This window comes from Pseudophryne corroboree, chromosome 10, assembly GCF_028390025.1.
Source record: "Pseudophryne corroboree isolate aPseCor3 chromosome 10, aPseCor3.hap2, whole genome shotgun sequence".
Classification (NCBI taxonomy): domain Eukaryota; kingdom Metazoa; phylum Chordata; class Amphibia; order Anura; family Myobatrachidae; genus Pseudophryne; species Pseudophryne corroboree.
Window position 1 is genome coordinate 368,098,239 of NC_086453.1, and position 23,206 is coordinate 368,121,444.

The 23,206-nt window shown below is 42.7% G+C and overlaps 1 protein-coding gene across 1 annotated transcript in view; it reads left to right on the top strand.

Annotated features, from left to right (window-relative positions):
* Window positions 1-11,425: 11,425 nt before the first annotated feature.
* LOC134965683 (nicotinamide N-methyltransferase-like) overlaps window positions 11,426-23,206 on the top strand; it is a 204,989-nt gene continuing 193,208 nt past the window's right edge. The window contains exon 1 of the mRNA XM_063942003.1: window positions 11,426-11,558. The gene's annotated coding sequence lies outside the window, so the exon portion shown is untranslated. The remainder of the gene's footprint in view (window positions 11,559-23,206) is intronic.

The following is a 23,206-nucleotide window of genomic DNA, read 5'->3' on the forward strand; positions in this document are numbered from 1 at the left end:
AACAATAATAATAATCATAAAATGAAGGCCACATCAAAGAGTATTTAAAAAAGAGGAAAACATGGAGAAAACATGGAGGGAGGGATGACATGGAAATAGAGAGGCATTACACCGGACATACAGTCAAAGGGGGGGGGGGAAGAGGGGAGAGAATTGCTATTCAAAGGAAGTGGGGTAACATATTCCCTTAATATTATTATTTAGACATTCCTTTAGACATCTTCCATAGGGGATTTTCAAAAGCTAAGGTTATCTGTGCTTGGGTATCTGGGTCAAGTGTTGACAAATAAGGACTCCATTTTTTGTGGAACCTCGCAAGACTGGTATATCCCGTAAGGATAGTAGATTTGCGATCAAAATAAATATATTTCAGCATAACTTTTAAAACTTCAGATAAGGAGGGGGTTGATCTAATAACCCAGTGCTTCAGAATCATTTTTTTTGCAATCGTAAACAGCATGGTTAACATAGGAAATAGCGGTTTAACCCCTGGCGAAGAATTCCACGCAGAAAAATTTATGCAGAGGCATGCCAGCGGGTCAGGTCGTAAGGAGGTGTGAAAATTGGTATTAATGAATACCAATATTTTATTCCAAAAGCGCTGGATCCTAGTACAACTCCAGAGACAGTGGTAGAATGAGGCCTTAACCCCTTTGCATTTAGGGCATTTGTTGGAATTTAAGGGGTTATCAGCATCCTGGTTATAGGGTGGTAAGTATGCCCTATGTATGGTTTTGAGATGAACCTCCTGGAGGTATGCAGAGTTCAGTATGGACAAGGTGCGCTGATGGTGGTCTAGCAATTGTTCGTAAGAATTAATGTTTGAAACCTCTGATTGCCATGAGGTAACTAGTTTTGAGAGATATGGCGTGGAGGGAATGTTCACTAGGAGAGAATATAGGTGCTTAATTTTGTAAGCTTTTGACTCCCATTGTTTCATAATTTTTGCTAGTGGGGAGGGGGGGACCGTATGAGAGGGATTAAGGTTAAGTGACGTAAGGTAGTGCCTCAATTGCAGATACATGAAAAAGTGGGAAGAGGGTAGAGAATACCTGTCTCTCAGCGTTTCAAACTGTGTAATGTGGCCACCCGGATCGAAAACCTGGGAAGCGGAGCATAGCCCCCTCTCCCGCCACTGAAGGAATAAAGTGTTGTGAAGGGAAGGAGGGAAGGAGGGGTTTCCCCAAAGAGGTATATATGTGGAAGCAGTATGATCTAGGTTTAATTTCTTATGAATTTTCACCCAGCTAATATAGGTGTCCCTAAATAAAGGGTGTTCCATAATTGAGGGTGGGATCAAGGCCTTCTTTGTGTGTAGAAGAGCACCAGGAGAAAATGGACTAAGGGCATTAGTATCTAAGGCTAGGTCTGTATAAGTGCTCCTACCCAGTAGCCAGTCGGTGGCATATCGAAGGAAGATTGTGAGAGAGTAGGATAAGAAATCCGGGACACCAAACCCTCCCATTGACTTGTCCATCACCAGCTTCGCAAATGCTACCTTAGGCTTCTTTCCTTGCCAGATAAAACGGGTCATAGCTCTGCGAAGTTTGATGTTGTCCAAGTCCCTGAGGCTAATCGGGAGAGACTGCATGACATAAAAGATTTTAGGGAAGATTACAGATTTAAGAACTGCAATCCGTCCCAACATAGATAGGGGAAGAGTAGCCCAGCCCTCCAGCTTAGTGAGGACAGCGGAAATAACCGAAGAAAAATTTAACTCATAAGTGCGTGAGATATCTCGTGGGATACTGATTCCCAGGTATTTGAAATGTGACTGGGTAATCGTGAAGGTGGTGGTTTGCGTGAGTGTGGAAAGCAAGGAAGGGGAAACGTTCAGAGGAAGTAGTTCTGATTTTTCAACATTAATCTTATAGCCCGCAGTTGCACCAAAATCCGAGATCAAGCGCAGAATTTCAGGGATAGACGAAAGTGGATCAGAGACAAATAAGAGCATGTCGTCTGCAAATAAGGCGACTTTAAGTTCAGTTGAACCGACAAATATACCGGTGTAGGAAGTAGAGAGTCTGAGGGCTATAGCTAAGGGTTCTAAAGCAATGGCGAATAGAAGAGGGGATAGGGGGCAGCCCTGCCTAGTACCTTTTCCAATAGAGAAGGGGTTGGAGAGAAAGCCGTTGCAGGAAATTTGGGAGGCTGGAGATGAATAAAGAGTACAGATAGCTTGAATAAAGGGTTCTGGGTAGCCAAAGCGGCGTAGGGTAGTATATAGGTGTGGCCATTCGACTAGGTCGAAGGCTTTTTCCGCATCTAGGGAGAGGATGGCGGAGCCTGAGTGGAATGAATTGGATTGGCAGGAGTGCAACGCTGCTATCACCTTCCTCACATTGACCACCGAGTGCCTGCCGACGATGAAGCCAGTCTGATCAGGGTGGACGGTGTGGGGGAGCGTGAGTTTGAGACGGTCGGCTAAAATTTTTGCAAACAATTTGTAGTCCAAGTTCAGCAAGGATATTGGGCGGTAAGAGCCAGGGAGCGATAGATCCCTTCCAGGTTTGGGAAGTAATTTAAGGATAGCTGAGTTGAAATGTAGAGGGGGGGTCCTCGCTAGCAGCAAGGAATTGAAAACCTCAACTAGAATATAATCAAATTTGTGTTGGAGGAGTTTATAAAACTCCCCAGTGTAGCCATCAGGGCCTGGGGCTTTATGAGGTTTCAATTTCCCAATTGCTAGGCGGACTTCAGTTAGAGTGATCGGGGATAGAAGTTGAGAGGCCATTTCTTTTGAGAGGGCAGGATAAGGGAGAGCCTCCCAGAAGGAGGGGGGATGTTGGTGTGTCACTGGGGGGGTGGGAGAGTGGGTGGGCTGCGAAGGGGAAGTAGGGGTAGTAGGCTGGGCTGTTGTTGTTTGTGGAGAAGTGCCTGGCTGATTAGACCTATAAAGTTGTGAGTAGTAGCTATGCATAATCTGAGTGATCTGTTTGTTCGTGGAGGTCAAGGTTCCTTGTGATGTGCGAAGGGGGTGAACGATCGCCGGGGAATATGTGCCACGTAGCAAATTGGAGAGTAAACGTCCAGATTTGTTGCCAAACCTGTGGAATTTGTGGTGGACTGAGAAAAGGTATCTGTCACCCATTTCCGATAGAAATTAATCAAAATGAGTTTTGGATGTCAAGTATGCATGTTTTGTGGCTGGGGAGGGGGAAGATTTATAAGTCTGAAAAGACTGGGATAGGGTGTCTTGGAGTGTTAAGTATTGAGCCGAGTATTTCTTGTTGGAAGCTGCAGTAAAAGATAGTATTGCACCTCTGAGCACGGCTTTTGCCGACATCCAGAACAGAAAAGGGTCGGACTTAATATGTTCAGAGTTGGAGGTACAATAATCTTCCCAAGTAGCCTCCAAGAAGGATTTAAAAGTAAGAGATTTGCAGAACCTAGTGGGAAATTTCCACAATTTGGTGGAATCCCTGTCATCAGGGAAATGGGCAGTAAAGGTAACCAGGGCATGATCAGAAAGAGAGAAGGGGGCAATGTTGCATTGAGTGACTTGAGGGAAGAGAGTATGAGAGATGAAGAAGTAGTCAATGCGGGAGAGAGCCATGCGCCGCCGAGAGACAGGTGTATTCCCTTTCCGTTGGGTTTAGGGCTCGCCAGAGGTCTATAACCTGTAGAGTAGATGAGAGAAAGGGGATGCCTAATTTGGGGAGTTTGGAGTGTGAGGTTCCACGTGCCGAAGATTTGTCTAGGAGTGGAGAAGAGATCAAATTAAAATCCCCTCCAATTATAAGGTTATCCCCCATAAAAGGGGTCAGAAGGGCAATTAACTGACGGAGGTAGGACTTGGAGTAAGGAGGGGGGGCGTAGATATTAGCCAGAGTAAGTTTTTTACCTAATAAGTCTACAGAGACTACTACAAATCTACCTAAATCATCTGCAGTGACATTATGAATTTCGAATGGTAGAGAGCGACGCACCAGGATAGCTACACCACGGGCTCTGGAGTTGTAGGAGGAGGATGCCAACACAGACCATCCCAGCATTCCCAATTTCAGGGTTTCAGATGGGGTCAGGTGGGTTTCCTGTAGGAATGCCACATCCACGCCATTTTTCTGTAAGTAAATCAGGAGTTTTCTCCTTTTCGCTGGGGAGTTGATACCTCCAACATTCCATGTAGCGTAACGAAGATCAGGCATCCCTCAAGGAAACTGGGAGAAACAGGAAGAGTGGTTTAATACATAGAGGGGCGAGGGCGGTAGCCTTCAGAGTGATCACATTATGTGGTTTTGCAACATCCAACCATTTCACAGAGTGGAGAGCAGTGCTTAAGAGAATAGGAGGGTAAAGGAAGACAACAAGAATGAAGTGAAAGTTAAAGGGAAGAGGGGGATGAATATACGTGAGAGAGGGCAACCAGACGCTAGCATCTGGCGCCAAACTTCCGTAATAGCTGAATAATAATAGTATAGTAAACAAGAAACACATCCGGCGGGGAGGGGTAGGTCCGTCCCTGCTCCCCAGTGTGCAACTTTGTATAAAAGGGGCCAGGAGGCTTTCGCAGTATTCCACAAGGTATATAGATATACGTAACATAAGAATTAACCTGTAAATGCAATAAACAGACTGATATAATATGAGCTATTGTAAAAGCTCTTCATTTGAAAAGCTAAAGCATAGCATATCAAAGCTAAAGGTATAAAGCATTATTCCGTGGAATCCGTGATGTCGGCACCCTTCGCTTGGGACAGCTCCTGGAGATATGCCATTGCATCTGGAGGGTTGGAGAAGTCCTTGAAAGAGGTCCCATCATAAATACGGAGTCTAGCAGGATACAGCAAGCCGAATTTGCGCCCTTCCGCGACCAGTCGAGAGCATACAGGGGAGAAAGATTTTCTGGCACGCGACAGTTCTGCAGAATAATCCTGGAAAATGTGCAGTTTATGTCCTTCCCACGACAGGGTTTTAGCCTTTCGAGAGGCCGACCAGATCTCCATCTTGTGCAAGTAATTTAGGCAGCGGAACAGGGTAACGCGGGGTCTCGGCCTGTTAGGGGTCGGTGTCGGACCCACCCTATGGACCCTCTCTATAACCATGTCCTGGCAAACTGCCTCAATGCCTAGGAGCGAGGGTAGGGTGTTGCGGACAAAGTGGGCCAAAGCGGGCCCCTTAACAGATTCGGGCAGCCCAACCAGCCTAATGTTATTACGACGCGATCTGTTCTCAATTTCGTCAATCTTGTTCCATAGCTGGTAATTGTCATTAGTGAGACGTTTCACTGTGTGTTGCAGACCCTCAACGTCGTGGGAGACTATAGTGATTTGTTGCTCTGTTGCAGAGACTCTGTGTGTGAGGTGCTGAAGTTGGCTGGTGATGTCAGCTACAGCCTTGGAGAGAAGGGGCGTCATGGTGGCTGTAATGGCTGCCACTGCATCTGTGTAAGTCACAGGGGTTTCATTGCTTGCACTTACTTGACCCCCAGAAGCTAGTCCATCGGCTGCGGTCTTTTTGTGAAGGGGGGGAGCGCTATCGACAGCGGATTCCACCGTCATCGTCCCTGCAGCACGCCGTTTCTCCTGGCGTGGAGGCTGCGGCTGCTGCTGGTGGTCCGGCCGAGGGTGCGCCATCATCGGGGCCAGGAATTTGTCCATCTGCTGCGGATCAGGTAGCTGGGGCACTGCGGGAGGCTCCGGGACCAAAACGAGGCTTTAAAAGCCGTGAAAATAGTATTTGTAGGGGAGCGGTGGACGGAGCTCAAAACGGAGCTCAGTGCTCCATATAGCCGGAACCGGAAGTCCAAAGGCCATTTTTAATGACATCATAGGGAAAAGCGGGTTCAGTGTAAATGGTGCCGAACAACCCAGGTCGAAGCGCAGTGTAAATGGGGTCTGAAGCCGGGTCTGACCCAGGAAACTCCTGTGTATAAAATCCCGGGTCCGAACCCGCACATCTCTACTTGTAACAGTATTTTACAGAATGATGCATAGAGTACAGTAGATGCTACATAACATTTTACACTCTGAAATCACTGGGATCTTTCCCTGCAGGTCACATCAAAGGAGAACTTTTGATTGACATCAGTACTGGATCCTTCATTCATCATCTCTATACAGCCAGTGGATATTTCAACCAGATCCTTGTGCTGAAGTGCTCTGAGCAATGTATTATGGAGCTGAACAAATGGATTAACACTCGTACCGGAGCGTTTGATTGGTCTCACATAATGGAATATCTTACATGTCTAGAAGAAAACAGGTAACGTATCTTCCAAAACATCTATCATGAGTAATCCCAGTGTCAGTACACAGTAAACTATTCCAAATGCTCTACATGCCAAATATAACACATGGGGGGGAAATTTACTAAGATGGGAGTTCTATTTAAGATGGGATGTTGCCCATAGCAACCAATCAGATTCCAGGGATTATCTTCTAGAACAGAGGTTCTCAAACTCGGTCCTCGGGGGCACACACAGTGCATGTTTTGCAGGTAACCCAGCAGGTGCACAGGTGTATTAATTACTCACTGACACATTTTAAAAGGTCCACAGGTGGAGCTAATTATTTCACTTGCGATTCTGTGAGGAGACCTGCAAAACATGCACTGTGTGTGCCCCCGAGGACCGAGTTTGAGAACCTCTGTTCTAGAAGGTACTAGATAAATGATAAGTAGAAGCTGATTGGTTGCTATGGGCAACATCCCATCTTAACTAGAACTTCCATCTTAGTAAATTTACCCCATGCAGTTCTTACTGGGTGTCATTTAGCCTGGGCTGAAAAAATTATCTCTGTTGTACAGTACATGCCATGGTCTGCTTGTACATGTAGTTCAGCAGATTTAGCTAATATCACTAATGCCCTTACTGTTAACATCTTTTATTTTAAATAAACAACTTGCCCAAATCCCTGGTTTCAATTTCATTAATCGACTAGATCCGTATGGATTCTTCATCTCTTCTCTCCTGAAGTAGAGCAATAGGTAAAAAAAAAAAACACTTTATTGGGGTACATTAATTTGCTCATTGCAGAGTATAGACATGAAGTAATCAAAAGGAGCCTTGTAGTGCATAACTGGCATGAGTCTTGCTGCAGTATGGGAAACTATTCTGTTGGCTGTTCGTTATTGACGTCTTGTGGTCAATGAATGAACATATAATTAGATTAGGCAGAATTAGCAATCCCGCAATATGTGGGAAATGCCTCCTGACTCACAACATGTTCACTATTTCTTTACGTAAATAGTGTCATTTAATATTTTATCAATGAGGAAAACATAAGAAAATATACTAAGTTATTGCAGATGGTAATAAAAAAATCATAATAAATGTAATAACACATAGAATAACAATTTCACGAAAAGGCCACATTTTGTAATACATTTTCAGATACAGATATTATTGCATTATTTCACATTTGTAAACTGTATAATTAAAGATAATACCATGTGTATAACAATAATTAGCATTCTAAGATCAGTAGATCAGAATAGAGATCAAGATAAATCAGCAAATATATCAATTTAGGAAATTGAATAAAAATTCAAAAACCCCAGAAGGGTGTAAGGAAGAGACTCATAGGGCCACATGTAATAGCGGCAGGTGCAGAATTTGGGGATATGTTATTGATTAAAACCTTGTGACTAAATAACTGCGATATCACAAACTCCCCAACCCACAGGCTGTTACATGTGGCTGATAATGTTCATTAATTCACCAATAATTGGATTTTTTATTTGGAACAATTAACTGCATATTCCTGTCTAATAGTGAAACTTTGTCAGACATAGATTGGCATGCATTATTACTGCTCCCAGGTATGCATAGGGCTACTCGCTCACTGTATGGTAGTTCCACACCACTACCATATAAAATACACCTGGAAGATGAAAGGGTGCCTCATTGAGAGTATAGAATACTGCCCAATCTCTACCACTTTCGAGGAATTCTTCCAGAAAACAAACAATGCCTTCCTATATTAAACCTTCCCACCTCTTGGATTTCCATATAAAACTACATATTTTTTCTCAAGTGGTGGCATGACTAGTCCTAGATCACAATGAAACTTATTGTATTTGTATTTTTCAGTGACCTGTGTCAGGACAAAGACATAACATTGAAGTTATATCGTACAGGTTTTGGATACCTGCGCTCACCCTCTATTTGGTGTTTGTATGTGAGAAATGATGTATCTCTATGATCTGTAAATACCTTTATAAGTCACGGTTTCGGCCGCAACTGGCCTTCTTCAAGGATTCAGAGTGCTGTCCCATGGGGTTCTTTTATTGGTCTATCTGACCAATCAGATGCGGTGGGTGTGGTTCCAAATGGGTGATTGATGTTGTGGTGGGTGTGGTTCCAAATGGGTGATTGATGTTTCCATGGAAATGCTTTTTTTTAGGATATTCATTAAGCGGCAATACCATATTTTATTTCATCTTGTGTTTAATTTCCCTATACATCGGATGTTCACACAATATGCATGTTACTATAAGGGCATTTATGTGTAATCACAATATCATCAATTATATATGAATTATTGTACCATCTGTTATACTAAGCATTGTGACTTATAAAGGTATTTACAGATCATAGAGATACATCATTTCTCACATACAAACACCAAATAGAGGGTGAGCGCAGGTATCCAAAACCTGTACGATAACACTAGCCCTAGAGTCTGGACAACTCTCCTGATACCAGCAGCCCCCTTGAACAAGATACACATACTGTGCGCTCCACGCAAACCCCTTGATTCCATAACATTGAAGACAGCAATAACCAAGACTGTGCAATGTAACATTGACAATGAGAATCTCATAGACCCGGAGGTGCTCCCACCAGCAGACTGTGTCATCAGTGTACTTATGTTAGATTTCATCAGCAAAGACCAAGATGATTATATTAGTAATTTCAGGAAATTTGTAAAGCTACTACAACCTGAAGGATACCTGATATTGATTGGTGTTTTAAATGCATCTTATATAATGATTGGGCAGGACAAGGTACATATGTTCAAATATGATGAGAACTTTGCAAGAAAAGTTCTCTCTGATGAACGGTTTATTATTGATCACTGGGCAGTCCAGAAAAGAACAGCAGTAAGTGACCGTACAGACTATGAGACAGCTACATTTATTACAGCTCATAGAGAGTAATAAAAGCCTGGTTCTGAGTCACATGCTACACTATATCGGGTGCATTTGAACTATATACTGCACAAGTGTCTCATGTATCCTTATTTTGTTTGTATAGAGTAGAAGTATCAATTTTTGACAAACGCAAATACTGTAGAAGTGTTGAAAATGCAGTGGGTTTTCCCAAGTGAGGTTAAAGAGAGGAGGGGCCCATGTGCTGGTTCCGTGTGGGCCACCACCTCTCCAGTGGTGCAGTAGACTCTGGGTTTGGGCCATAGTTTACTCTGCATACACAGGTTTCTGAGAACATGGAACCTGTGCTTTGTTCCCAGGGACATCTCTACTGAACGTGCACAGATCACAAGGATAATGGCCATGGTGGACATTTTCCCTGTGATTTCTGCAGCTCTGCAGCCAGCGCCGGGCCAATGGAGGGAAAAGTATAATTATATGGGTGCAGGGTGTGCAGTGTGTTGGCTTGAAAACAGGGGGTGTGGCTCAGAATCACACCATTCCTACAAAGCCATGCCCCCTTTTGTGAGTCTACGCCCCCTTTTGGTGCAGGAGTCTCTACTTCACCATGGAGAATGTTGGGTGGTATGTATGAGAGTGTCATTAAAGTGATGCAGTCATAATGCTAAAGTGGCTGGCTACAGAGACATTAAGAGGTTCACATTGGAGGCCACACTCAGATAGAAACTCTGCACCTAGCATGGGGATGGGGTAAGTGTCTATGGTGTGACTGATGGTGACATGTAAAGATGTACTGAGCGGTGTTACAGTGTCTACAGATGCTGGAGGTCAGCGTCTCAGTCCTGGCACAGTCAGACGCAGCTTGTACACCAGGGGAAGGGCTATTACCCGCATTATCATATAGTCACAGACACAACTACACCAACAGAAGCGGCCGCAGCGTGTGACTCAGATCAGCCCCTACTGTAAGTCTGAGATACAAATAGACATAAATACACCAGATCTTCCTGTCAATTTGCAAATGCTTAAACCTAATAAAAGTAATCACATTAATTACTGTACATTTGTATTGAGCTGATGATTAAACGTGATCAACAAATAAAGTAATTGTCATTTTTTTGCAGTTTACTGTGTGATTAAAGTGTCTGAGATTCATGAGTGATCTGTGAGTGGTTCTGTCACCCATCAGGGATCATTGTTGTCATTTGCTCAGCAGACTTATAGTAACTACAATAACCCACATATCATTTTATTATCCCCCTGATATCTGACATAGAGACAAGGAATAGATGAGGATTCATGTCATAGAGAACAAGAGACTATAAAGGACGTTAGAACTTTGATCCTTCTAAATAACTTCTTGATTCTATCGAACAACATACATTTACAGCAAGACCGCACTTCTTTCGAATAGGTCCCACCCTGCTAGGCAGCTGTAATTAAGACTGTCCAATGAGACGTGGGACTGTCAGGGGCAGGGCCGACAACAGAAATCTTGGGTCTGGTACAGTGATATCTCTTGAGCCCTCTCAGAATATATATATATATATATATTTGTGACATGGGTCACACTGCAGGTCCCAATATGAGCCACTTTGTGTCCTAGGATACATGTATACAATTATCATTGTTCCCCTTCCCCTGTTGTTGCCCTGTTGGGCGTGTTTATTCAGGGGATGGTGGTTGGGCCTTCCGGTTAGTGTCCGGTGGCCCTACAGCCTTTATAAACCATTTGCTGTCTATCTTTCATTATGTGCTTTTTCAGTCATTTTTACAACTAAAATCAGATCTTAGATCTATATTCATCTTTTTATTTTTTGTTAACATTTATTATTTGTATACTATGTTCCGGGGATTACCATGTGAGTTTATTCCATTATATGTTAGCTCTAAGTTACTGCATTCGCGCAGGGCTTTGATTATAAGCAGCCCTCATGACAACTTTCTGTGTTTTAGTTTGGTATCTGAGCGACGGCTAACAGCCGCACTGCGCCTTCCCGAAGTTCCGGTCACGTGGTTGCGCTCCACGGCGGTGGAACGCACAGTGCTTCCGGTATTGTACCGGCTGGGCGTGCGTTCCACGGCCAATGGAACGCATGCTACTTCCAGTTTCGCGGCAATTTGCCATGATTAGCCGCTATCTGCATTAGGATGTTGTAGTTTTCCTCCTCTACACCACATTCTATTATGGCTCATTTATTTGAGTAACAAGGCTGTCTGTTATCCAGTTCATTAGGTTGGTTGCCAGGTGTATTTCATTAGTATGGTCATTTCCTGTTGGCTAATTGATGGGCGGGACCTGTGTGTGGTCCTTTGCTACATAAGCAATCCTGGGTGCAGTGTGTGGTATGGGCTGCTGGGTATACACCTGTTGTTTTTCTGTCTGTCTTGAAGAAGGCTCGATGGGAGCCGAAACATCGACACTATATGCTGTTATGCTGACTGTCTCCATGTGAGACACACCTGTGAGTGGCAATAAATTCTTCTATTTTCAAGGAAAAGTGGTGAGTGCCTGTACTCTTTTTGGATACATATATATATATATATATATATATATATATAATAGTGCAACAGAATTTGTTGCGCCATATAAGAAACTGTTAATATATATATATATATATATATATATTTATTTATACACATATCTAAATATGCATATCTCTCTTCCCTCACCCACAAACACCACAGTCTGTCTCCCTCTTTCCTTCCTCCCGCACACCCCACCATCTGTCTCTCCCCAATGACTCCATGCTGCATTTCCAGCTCCCAACATTATCCCTGCATCCCCTCACCAATCAACTCTTAACCCAGGGAGAGACTCGCCTGCACTGCACTCCCCACTGTCCAGATATGAACATCACACAGCAGGTAACATAGAAACATAGAATTTGACAGCAGATAAGAGCCACTTGCCCCATCTAGTCTGCCCCTTTTTTTATCCTTTAGGCAATCTTAACCCTTTTTGAACCTTAATTCTTTCTAAGGATATTAATTTGCCTATCCCAAGCATGTTTAAATTGCTCTACAGTCTTAACCTCTCCCACTGCTGATGGGAGGATATTCCACTTATCCACTACCCTTTCAGTGAAGTCGTTTTCCCTTAAATTTCCCCTGAACCCCCCCCCCCCAGTCTCAGTGTATGTCCTCGAGTTCTAATACTTCTCTTCCTTTGAAGAATGTTTCCCTCCTGAACTTTGTTAAGACCCTTGGTATATTGGAAAGTTTATATCATGTCCCCCCTTTCCCTTCTCTCCTCCAGGCTATACATGTTAAGATCTATTAGCCTTTCCGGGTAAGTTTTGTGATGTATTCAATGCACCATTTTAGTTGCCCTTCTTTGTACACTCTCTAATGTATTTATATCCTGCTGGAGATATGGTCTCCAGAACTGGACACAGTATTTCAGATGGAGCCATACCAATGACCTATACAGTGGCATTATCACTTCTTTTTTCCTGCTACTGATTCTTCTCCCTATGCAACCAAGCATCTGAATTGCCTTTCTCATTGCTTTGTTGCATTGCTTTCCTGCCTTCAAGTCATTTGAAATAGTGACTCCTAAATCCATTTCCTCCTCAGTAGTTTCCATTATAGTACCCTTGATACTATATTTTGTCTTTGGGTTTTTGAGACCCAAGTGCATGATTTTGCATTTTTAGCATTAAACTGTAGTTGCCATGTTCTTGACCATTTCTCAAGCCTACCTAGGTCATCAATCATTTGTTTTACCCCTCCTGGTGTGTCTACCCTGTTGCACATTGTTGTATCATCTGCAAAAAGGGATACTTTCCCTTCAAAACCATTTGCAATGTCACCAACAAAGATATTAAAGAGAACTGGACCAAGTACAAATCCCTGGGGTACTCCACTGGTAACATTTCTCTCCATAGATTGCACTCCATTTACTACAACTGTATGTTTCTTATCCTGCAACGAGGTTCTAATCCATTTAACTGTTTTATAATCCACCCCCACGCTTTCAAGTTTATTTAGCAGTCTGTGATGTGGGACAGTGTCAAATGCCTTACTAAAGTTTAGATATGCTACATCTACAGTTCCCCCTTGATCTATTATTTTCATCACAAAGTAAAAAAAAGTCAATAAGATTTATTTGGTATGATCTCCCACCAGTAAATACATGCTGTTTTGGATCCTGTAAGTTGTTTGATTTAAGATATTCCACAACTCTTTATTTTAATAGTTTTTCCATTACTTTCCCTACTACTGATGTAAGGCTTACTTGGGTATATTTACTTGCTTCTTCATTGCTTCCACTTTTGTGCAGTGGAACTACATTTGCCTTTTTCCAGTCCTCTGGAATGGCACCTGTATTTAGTGACTGGTTAAATAATTCTGTTAAAGGTGTAACCAGCACATCTTTTAGCTCTTTGAGTATCCTTGAGTGTGTCCCATCTGGCCCCATTGATTTATCCACTTTTAGTTTTGAAAGTTCTGTTAGGACCTTCTCCTCTGTAAATGTAATTTCATCTACCTTATTTTTATGACTGTCCTACTGTATGTGGCCCTCACACCCCACCAGAAGAGGCTTTCACATGGCATGGGAATCCTGACCAACAGAGCAGCTGCCATGTTCCAAAACTACCTGCAACAGAGTAGGGCCCTCGTGACACACAGTCAGTGTGTGAGAGGCTCCTGTCACTCCATACAACTTGCTGCCATATTTGAACAAAGCGGCTCACATCCCTTCCAGGCACTAAGTAGAATACATTGGGGCCCCTTTGATCCATGAGGCTAGATACAGGTGTCACCTTTGACCCCTCTGTCACCAACCCTGGTCAGGGGAGTATGTTATTAACTTCATGTTGACTGTTACTTTACCACAATTCTGTATGTCAGCCATCAGTTTATTTACTGGCACATGTTGTGTTAATTTAAAGAAAAATCAGTGCCCAATCAACTACATGCTGTGTTGCATGTTACTGATGGTAACAGGAAATCCCTGGGATTGGTGAAGTGAGCACACTCAGGTTACACAGGTACAAGGATCCACCCTTTACTCTAAGTCAGTAGAAACAAATCTATAATGTATGGATGAGTGAGGTCATCCAGTCACACCTTCCGGGGAAAGAGAAGGATCTATGTTATTCAATGCAATAACTTGCTTTCTAGAGCAGAGTCTCTAAGCAGGACCGTAGGTATGGTTGTGTGAGTGATGCATTGCATAGAGTATAGGGCCCCTAAACCCTGTCATCTGGCTATCAGGGTGCCTTGGATAGGACAAAATAAGGAATTAGGGGAGGGGGAATAACTTCTCTACAAGTATGATAATTAATTAGAGTAAACTCCTCTTATTACTTGTCTCATATATATATACAGTAATTGTGTTTTAATACTTGTGGTGCTGCCTGTGACAACCTGTATAAGAAAAGAAAAGAAGAAATGATTGTCAAGTGTTGATGCACAAGAAGAGAATAGTGATTAAAAATATTACTTAATATATTATAATAAAATATAAACATTATCAGCAAAATATAATGAACACAGAGGTTGGGAAATAAAGATAGAAATAGGATTAAAACAATTGTCTCAATATTTATTAATTTTATGCTTTTATCCTATATTGAACTATAAAATCTGAATTATTATAAGTATATGTAAATCTGTTCTTTATGTGTATGGTATAGAATAAATAATATCAATGGCCACAGTTGACTGACTCAACGATAATGATTAAAAGTGTCCAAACACCCCACTATATTTATATACTAGGTTCTAAGTACTAAGTACCTAAAGCAAGAGGTTAGTCCAAGTGTATATAAGTACTGGGTAATATGTAATTTATTACCCCATTAATCTTTCTCCATTGGCCAAATAGAATCATAATTAATCAGTTACAGTAAATACCTCTTCTTAATATACTGTAGTCTATTCTCCATTCAATTTATCAGAATGTACAGTAAGTGCAGTTTAATTTAGAGTAAGCTCTCTGTGGGAAAATTTATTGTGGGGAGGGAACCATTTTTGTAATGTTGTGTACCATAGACAGATGGTAATTAAATCCAGCACATAGTTATTCAGAACCTTTTTGCTCTGTGTCTTGAAGGTTGACATATTTTTACTTTCACACAATTTCAATATTTCAACATAATACTGTAGTACAATAATGAGTGATTTGTCAACGTACGTTTCGCTGTATAATCTTTATTAAGCCTAACCTGATTGTGTCACTGGAATGTATTTTACGGGCTTTACAGATCCTCTCTACCTACTTTTTGGTGATCACATGACTTATTCATTTAATCATGTGTGAGTCCTAATTAAAACATGGGGCTCAAGTACTCACCATGTGTAATCCTGTCAGAGCTTTCAGTGTGCATGCCTCTATCCTGTAGACCAGGGATTTGTCCAAAGTGAATGGAGGGTGTACAAGTTCTTAAGTCTATCCATCTCTGCAGGAGCATTTTAAGAGAGGAGTGGACCCACGTGCAGCCTCCATCGTGGGCCCCCTCCACTCCAGCAGCAAATAGACTCTGGCACACTGCCAGAGTCTACTGTGCATGCGCAGGTCTCTGGGAACATGGCGCCCGCACCTTGTTCCTGGGTGCATCTGCAGTGCACATGTGCGAATCACTTGAAAATGGCATTGGCGGCCATTTGCCGAGTGGTTTATGCCTGCACTAGAGGGCATTCGCCGCTGGACTCTGGAATGATAAGTATATTAAATGGTTGAAGTGCATGCAGTGTGGCCCCCCTGGACCCAGGGGCTCATGTGCACTGCACACACTGCACCCATTATAGAAATGCCAATGCATCTCTGGTCATTAACATAAATAACCAGAACTTATAGTGATGGCATAACGTTAACAACTATCCTACACATAGATCTATCCAGATTCATACTAAATATTGAGAATACATCTCCCGCTAAAAGGTATGAGACCCCATTAAAATAGAATACACTATCAAAACTAGGAAGCATTCCATATCCCGACTGTTGGAATTCTGGTACTCAGCATACCGGCACCAGGATCCCAACTGCTGGGATGCCAACAACTATTCTCCCTCTTGGGGTGTCGACACCTCTGTAGGGAGACTAAATAACGTTATGCGCATAGTACACCATCATTCCGCAGCATGGTGAGCGCAGCAGCACTCACCCCAATGCCAGAATTCCAGAGGTTGGGATCCCAGTCCTGGTATGCTGGGCGCCAGTATCCCGACAGCCAGGATATCGTAGTAGACCATTCAAAACCCTACATCATTGCAGGCTTATGTTAAAGACAATCAGTGCAGTGCATAAAAATCAAACAACCACTCATGATAAATATTGCACATACTTATACAGTTTTTAATTATACATTATCCTTATTTAAGGAAATAATTGTGTACTGTGAAAGAAATATTAAATGTGTCAATAAAGTATTGCATACTAAGTGAATACAGGGTCGGACTGGCCCACAGGGGTACAGGGGAAACCACCGGTAGGCCCCTCTGCCTGGGGACCCACTCCTTCCTCTTGGGATCAGGTTCCAGACTGTGCACTTGTATTATACATGGTAGATATGTTGCATTACACTGCAGAAGTCTATTGTGTATTTCAAGCATCTGTGGGTTTTGATCACACCCCCTTTGTAGGCTGACCACACCCCTAAGTATGGGCCCCTATAACTGTATTCCCCAGGTGGGCCCTTCATGCCCCAGTCTGACACTGAGTGAATATTTAGTATATCTCTAGGAAAAAATATTTGTAATAATGTGAATGTGTGTAATATTCATTTGTAAAATTCAAGGTACATGTTTCTACAATGTAATGTGATACAAACAGCAAAAAAAGGAAAAAGAAAGATATATAGTGGCAAATAGAGTTGATGAAAATAAAAGTAATAGTAGTGATTTGAACTGTCGGACAATTTTTACCATTTACAATAGTGTGATATGAATTCATTATTGTGCAATCAGCCAGGCTGTTCTGCCAAAGATCTCAGTAATTCAAAGACACGGGTATATTTAATAAAGTTTTATTTTGTATTTGATTTTAAGTTAAATTTCAATTGACTGAAATCGAATTGACATTCTTTTTCACTCACCAAATCCCACATTTACAAAGATTTGATTTTGAAATCAATTTCAAAAACAAATACTATGTTGTTTGATTTTTAATAGTGATTTTGTGTTCAGTTTAGGATACCCATTTAAAATCACCTTAAATAACATCGATAAATTTGAATGCAAATTTGAATACAAAATCAATAAAAACTTCTTTGTTTATTCCTATCGGGTCAAATATATCACATGCAAGAAGCTGCTGTGGTTCCTTTATCACAGCATGTCTCCATTTTGGGGCAGGGGTTTCAGAGAAAAGGAGTTGCACTAAGTCTATCTCTGATTGATGCCCATTATTCCTATAGCCACCGTGAACCACATGTTTGGGTCATTTTTAATTACAGCTGTGCTTAGATCATCGGCATAGCCAGAACTTTGTGTGCCCCATAGCAACATTTTGAAGGGCCCCCCATTCCAATGCTTCTAGAGAGACACTTCTCTGCAGAAGTTGTTCATTTTATGCCCTATAATAGTGTCCTAGTTAATTTTGTGAACCATAGTAGAGCCTTATTTAATGTTATGCCCCATAGCAGTGCCCTAGTTTCTTTTATGAATCGCAGTAGTGCTTAAATTCACAGTACATCACATTTCAGAGCTGCCAGTACACATTATGCCGCACAGTACCCCCAATTCACATTATGTAATATATACAGTAGTGCTCACTGTTCAAATTGTGCTTCATTACAATGCCACGGTTCATATTACATAACAGTAAAATTCCCTCCAGTTCATTTTATACCACACTACAATGAGCAGGTCCAGGGGCATACCTAGATATATTGCAGGTCCCAAGTAAAAAGTTTGAAAAGACCCCTATGTACCACCCAATGGTGAAAAATGTATATAACACATGTAACTGTGACAGGGAAGGTGGCCCCTCTCAGCTCTGGGCTCCATAGCAGCTGCACTGCCTGCACATATGGTAGCTATGCCCTTGGCTCAAATCCGTGTTTCTTGGTTCCATTTAAAATTAATAAGAACATCTAAAGTCATGTAATTTGGAGCTGACACAAAGAGCCTTTACAGTAATATTAATATCTGGACTGATTCATTGACAGACACTATGGTGATTGTGCATGTTAGGATGTGCAAAATTATTTTTTTTTAAATCCAGAAGTCCTGAAAAGTACCAGAGACGCCCTGCGGAACAATCAGAAAGGAGCTGCCAGGAGTGGATTGGAATGGAAAACCAGCCTGGGAAATCTATGGAGGCAGCCCTAATGCGGGTGCGGTCTGATAAGAGGGGTTGGGTCTGTTGATGGGGGTGCGATCACTCATTATAGAACCTGATTGTATGCAGATGTGGCCTTTCTTGCATCTTTTGCTGCAGTTGTGTCTGAGATCAGGGGCAAATTGGGAATTAAAAGTAGCGACATAACATTGTCCTAAGTGGCTTGACATGGTGGGCAGCACAAGAGCTATAACATACCATATAGCCTTGGTAGCATTACAGGATGGCAAAGTTTATGTCCTGCAGAGATGGAACGACAGAATGAATGGGGACAATGCAGTGTACTAAGGGCATAATTCAGGCCAGATCACTCTTGTGCAAAATCACACAGTGGCTAATTATCAAATGACTGCACATGCGTATGCACCGCAATGCACAGGTGCGAGCCCAAGCAGCAACAGAGTAGTACAAAATTTTGATCGCTAGGCATACACAAGGTGATTGACAGGAAGTGGACATTTGGGGGTAACTGAACATTTTCTGGGAGTGTCAGAAAAACCACAGGCGTGCTTAAGCATTTTCAGGGCAGGTGTGTGACGCCAGCACCTCACCTGATCGGCCTGTTTCTATCGCACTGTAGGAGTAAGTCCTGCACTACGCACAGTCTGCACACACTGGAATATTCATTAGATGGTGAGTGAGTTGTGAACGGATTTGCAGCTGTCCACTGTCTGGCAAAGTATTCGCATGGCATACACATGCATTCGCACACTTGCATGGAGCGGTTTTTCACTCCCTATGGGTGGTGATTATCTGATCACAAACCTCTTTAAAAACACAGAGGAGCGATCAGGTCAGAATTATGCCCAGAGTGCAGTGGGCTATCTGTCATTTGGGGGATGGAGCCACATGACAACACACAAAACAGGCCCCACAGACACGTCAGCCTTCCAGGAATCTTCCTGGTGAGCTCTATGGCCAATCCACCCCTGGTTACAGCCACTCTGCATCCTTCAATATTCAGCAGCTCCAATAAATGACTGGCCACGCAGCATGGTATTCTGAACAGAGATGCCAGAGGTATGCCCAAAAAATGATCATGCTATGCCTGCATTGTTGCCACCACTCCCCTATCAATGCCCACAAACAACATATAAAGGGGGAAACACTTTAGGTGGCATTGCTATTACACTTTAGCGCACGTGCTTATTTGCAAAAGAATCAGCATAGTGTTCATCATCTCTACTTTTATAGGCATCATAATGTAGCTTTAGGAATAGAATGTTGTGTAGAAGCTAAAATCACCTATTTCTTATTAGCAGTGATGGATTTTACCTCTGGACTGCAGGACTGCAGCCCTAGTAAAGTCAGCCATGTCAGTGAGTCAGTTGCAGTCTGTTCCTGCACTGGCTTCACTATGACTGGCAGTAACTAACTATTGGAAGTGTTACCTGACAATCACACACACGACAGGCAATCCCAGGGGGAGGTATTTTCTCCCTCTGGAACTGCAAGTTCTGGTTGCAATTAGCAGAGAGCTGGTTTCCTGTAGGAAGCCACTCCCTTTCTTATAATCAGCTATAGCTGGTTTCTATGGGCTGCAGCTGATGCCGTCCATATAATCCAGCGATTTGAGTATGCACAGTCCGGTCGATGCTTGTGTGTATGCACCATTCCCGGTGTCTGCCAGATCCATTATTCCGGGATCCAGTTGGCTGTTGCCTCTTCTCCTTTCTGGGCAACTCCCCTCCTGCAAGCAGGTAGGAGCTACCGCTGGTTATTAGTCTATTATTTCTGGGATTTGTAGTTCAATTTTGTGTTTGATTTTCAATTTGAATGTTAGTAAATCAGGGGCTCCTATGTTCGGCTACATGAATGCACCGATGTTTTGCCGATAATCACATTTGTTTATAGATTTAATTTTACATTGTATTTTACCTTTAGTGAATCTCCAAATATAAAATCAAATACAAATCATCAAAAACCCAAATGCAAACATTACTTACTATACCCCATGGTGCTAACAACGCTCCTTGATCCAGCATACCCTGAGATAACCTGTCTACATTTCACTCTCCCTCTGTCTGCAGCAATTATTAAAATAAACAGGAGACGGTGCTTGGATGAGACAGCGTGCACTCACATGATTCCAGCAGAATACATTTACTTACATATTACCTTAGATAAACTGACAGCAAGATACATACTCTGTAAAAAAAGAATCAGCTTTTTGACAGGTGCACTCATTCCCTTCCATACAATAATAATGTGTGTGTGTGTGTGTGTGTGTGTGTGTTTGTGTGTGTGTGTGTGTGTGTGTGTGTGTGTGTCTGTGGATTTATACAGAATAAGGGTCCTATAAATACTGTGATTGCAGCTGCGATTGTGCAAAATTGTTTAAAAAACCAGCAGATCTGAAAAGTACAGAGACGCCTTGCGGAGCACTCTCAAAGATACAGCCAGGGGTGGATTGGAATGGAAAACCAGCATGGGATATTAGTGGAAGAAGCCCTAATGGGGGTGTGGTCTGATAATAATGTGTGTGGGCGGGATGTATTAAAATACATTGACGCCCCTCGTCACCCACTGCAGCGATGCTAATCACATATGTACTAACATATGACATTAGCATTGCAATGCAGTGACAGAGGCCCCCCGCGATACCTGTCAGTTGGTGTGTGGAGGGTCTCTGTGGGGTCCGTCATCTCCCAGCCCCGGGAGGTGACGTGTGCTGGGAGTCCCAGGTCTAGTCCTTCTCCTCCCCCCTGCAGCCAGAAGCAGAAATGGCTGTGCTGCGGGGGAGAAGGAGCTGGGGGATTGATGCCTGCTGCGTGGACACAGGTGAGGGGGGGGGGGTCGGAAGGTGCAGCGCTCGGTAGATGCAGGTGTGAAAGAAGCCCATAGGCTGCTATAGGGTATTGCCATCAAAAGATGGTGATACCCTTGGCGGCAAAAACCCGGTGGCCGAAAATGGGGGTTTTGTAGCATATTCTCTTTAGTACATCCCGCCCCGTGTGTCTGGGGACATTCACAGAATGAGGGTCCTATAAATACTCAATGACATGATGGCATGTGGTATATTAATATTAAAACAACAACAAATGTAGAAATAATACATAATGAGTCATAAAGGTTTTACTAAAATATACATACACCTATTGTATGGTTTGGAATTATGGGGGTAATTCAGACCTGATCGTAGCAGCAAATTTGTTAGCAGTTGGGCAAAACCATGTGCAGTGCAGGTGGGGCAGATGTAACATGTGCAGAGAGAGTTAGATTTGGGTGGGGTGTGTTCAAACTGAAAACTAAATTGCAGTGTAAAAATAAAGCAGCCAGTATTTACTCTGCACAGAAACAAAATAACCCACCCAAATCTAACTCTCTCTGCACATGTTATATCTGCCCCACCTGCAGTGCCCAACTGCTAACAAATTTGCTGCTACGATCAGGTGGTTTATTTACAAAAAATCTGAGTTTGTCCGATTTGTGTTTTTTTTCAAAGTGGCAACACGGGAATGTACTAAGCACAAATCTCGGCAGTGTTTATCTATTCGTAATGGTTTTGACGGCAAAGTTCAGAAATACGAATGAATAGACCATCGGTCAAACTCGGCTGTTTGTTCATACAACACGGGAATGTACTAGTCATTCGTATTTGGGTGTTAGTCTCTGAATACTCAATTGCGGTCATTTTTTGCGATTCGTTAAAAAAAGCAGCAAAAAAATAGACCTGCTTTTTTCAGGCGTGTTTACATGTGTTGCTACTTACAAATCATTCACACCTGAATTAGGATGCCTATAAAAGGATCTTAGGCCTACACTCAGAAATGGCTGCAGGACTATGGTGCAGTGATATTTTGTGTGCTCTGGGATTCCTCAGACTCAGACATCAGCCTGTAAGTAACCAGGGCCAAGAACTGAACATGGTCAGCAGGTTGTACAGGTTCCGCAGAGGCTGCGCCGGCCTCATTTTTTTAGGGGGCGTTTAAACTTGAACGCATTGTCCGATTACAGGGTCATACAGATGTTCCGTCTAAATCGTAACAACATTTTCCGTCTATATGACCTTGCCAACTGGGCCTAGACCCTGAGACAGCACGCGCTCGCCCTGTCTCAGGCCTGCACAAACTCCTGGCTGTGTTGCACTTTATGGCTACTGGGAGCTTTCAGGCTGTGTCTGGGGATGTCATTGGAATCTCACAGCCCACCTTTTCAAGAATACTAACACAGGTGATGTATACTTAACTACCTCCTCTGTTTTTTGTTTGTTTTAATTACTCTCAGTGGCCAGTGATGATGTTATGTCATAAAATCTCAGTTTCATTTTTTTTTAATCAAATATACACACAGGTGTTGGCTGTTTTGCAGCCCTACATCGATGCCTCAATCTGCTTCCCTACCCAGGAGTCTCAGTGGCATGCAGTCAGGGTAGATTTCTATGAGCTTGCTGGCATGCCCAATGTGCTAGGAGCCATAGATTGCACACACATTCAGCTAAGACCACCTAGGGGCAGGCAGCACATACATACTAATCGACATCTGGACCACTCCGCAAATGTGCAGGTGGTTTGTGATGCAAATCTCAAAATAATGAGTGTTGTTGCTGGTTACCCTGGGGGCTGCCATGACTCCTTCATCCTCAGTCAGTCATCCCTCTTTGATAAGTTTGAGGATGGACAAATGCCAGATGGATGGCTGCTGGGTATGTCATTAGATATGTGTAGGACTTTGTATACTACGGTAAAAAACTCTGTGTTACTTATGTGTTGCTGTATCTTAACATGAAACACGTTATTATATCTGTCTTTCAGGTGATGGAGGATATGGTTGTTTCACTTGGCTTCTAACTCCATTGTCCCGACCTGATACCCCTGCTGAACACAATTACAATAATGCACATAAGTCCACGCGGAA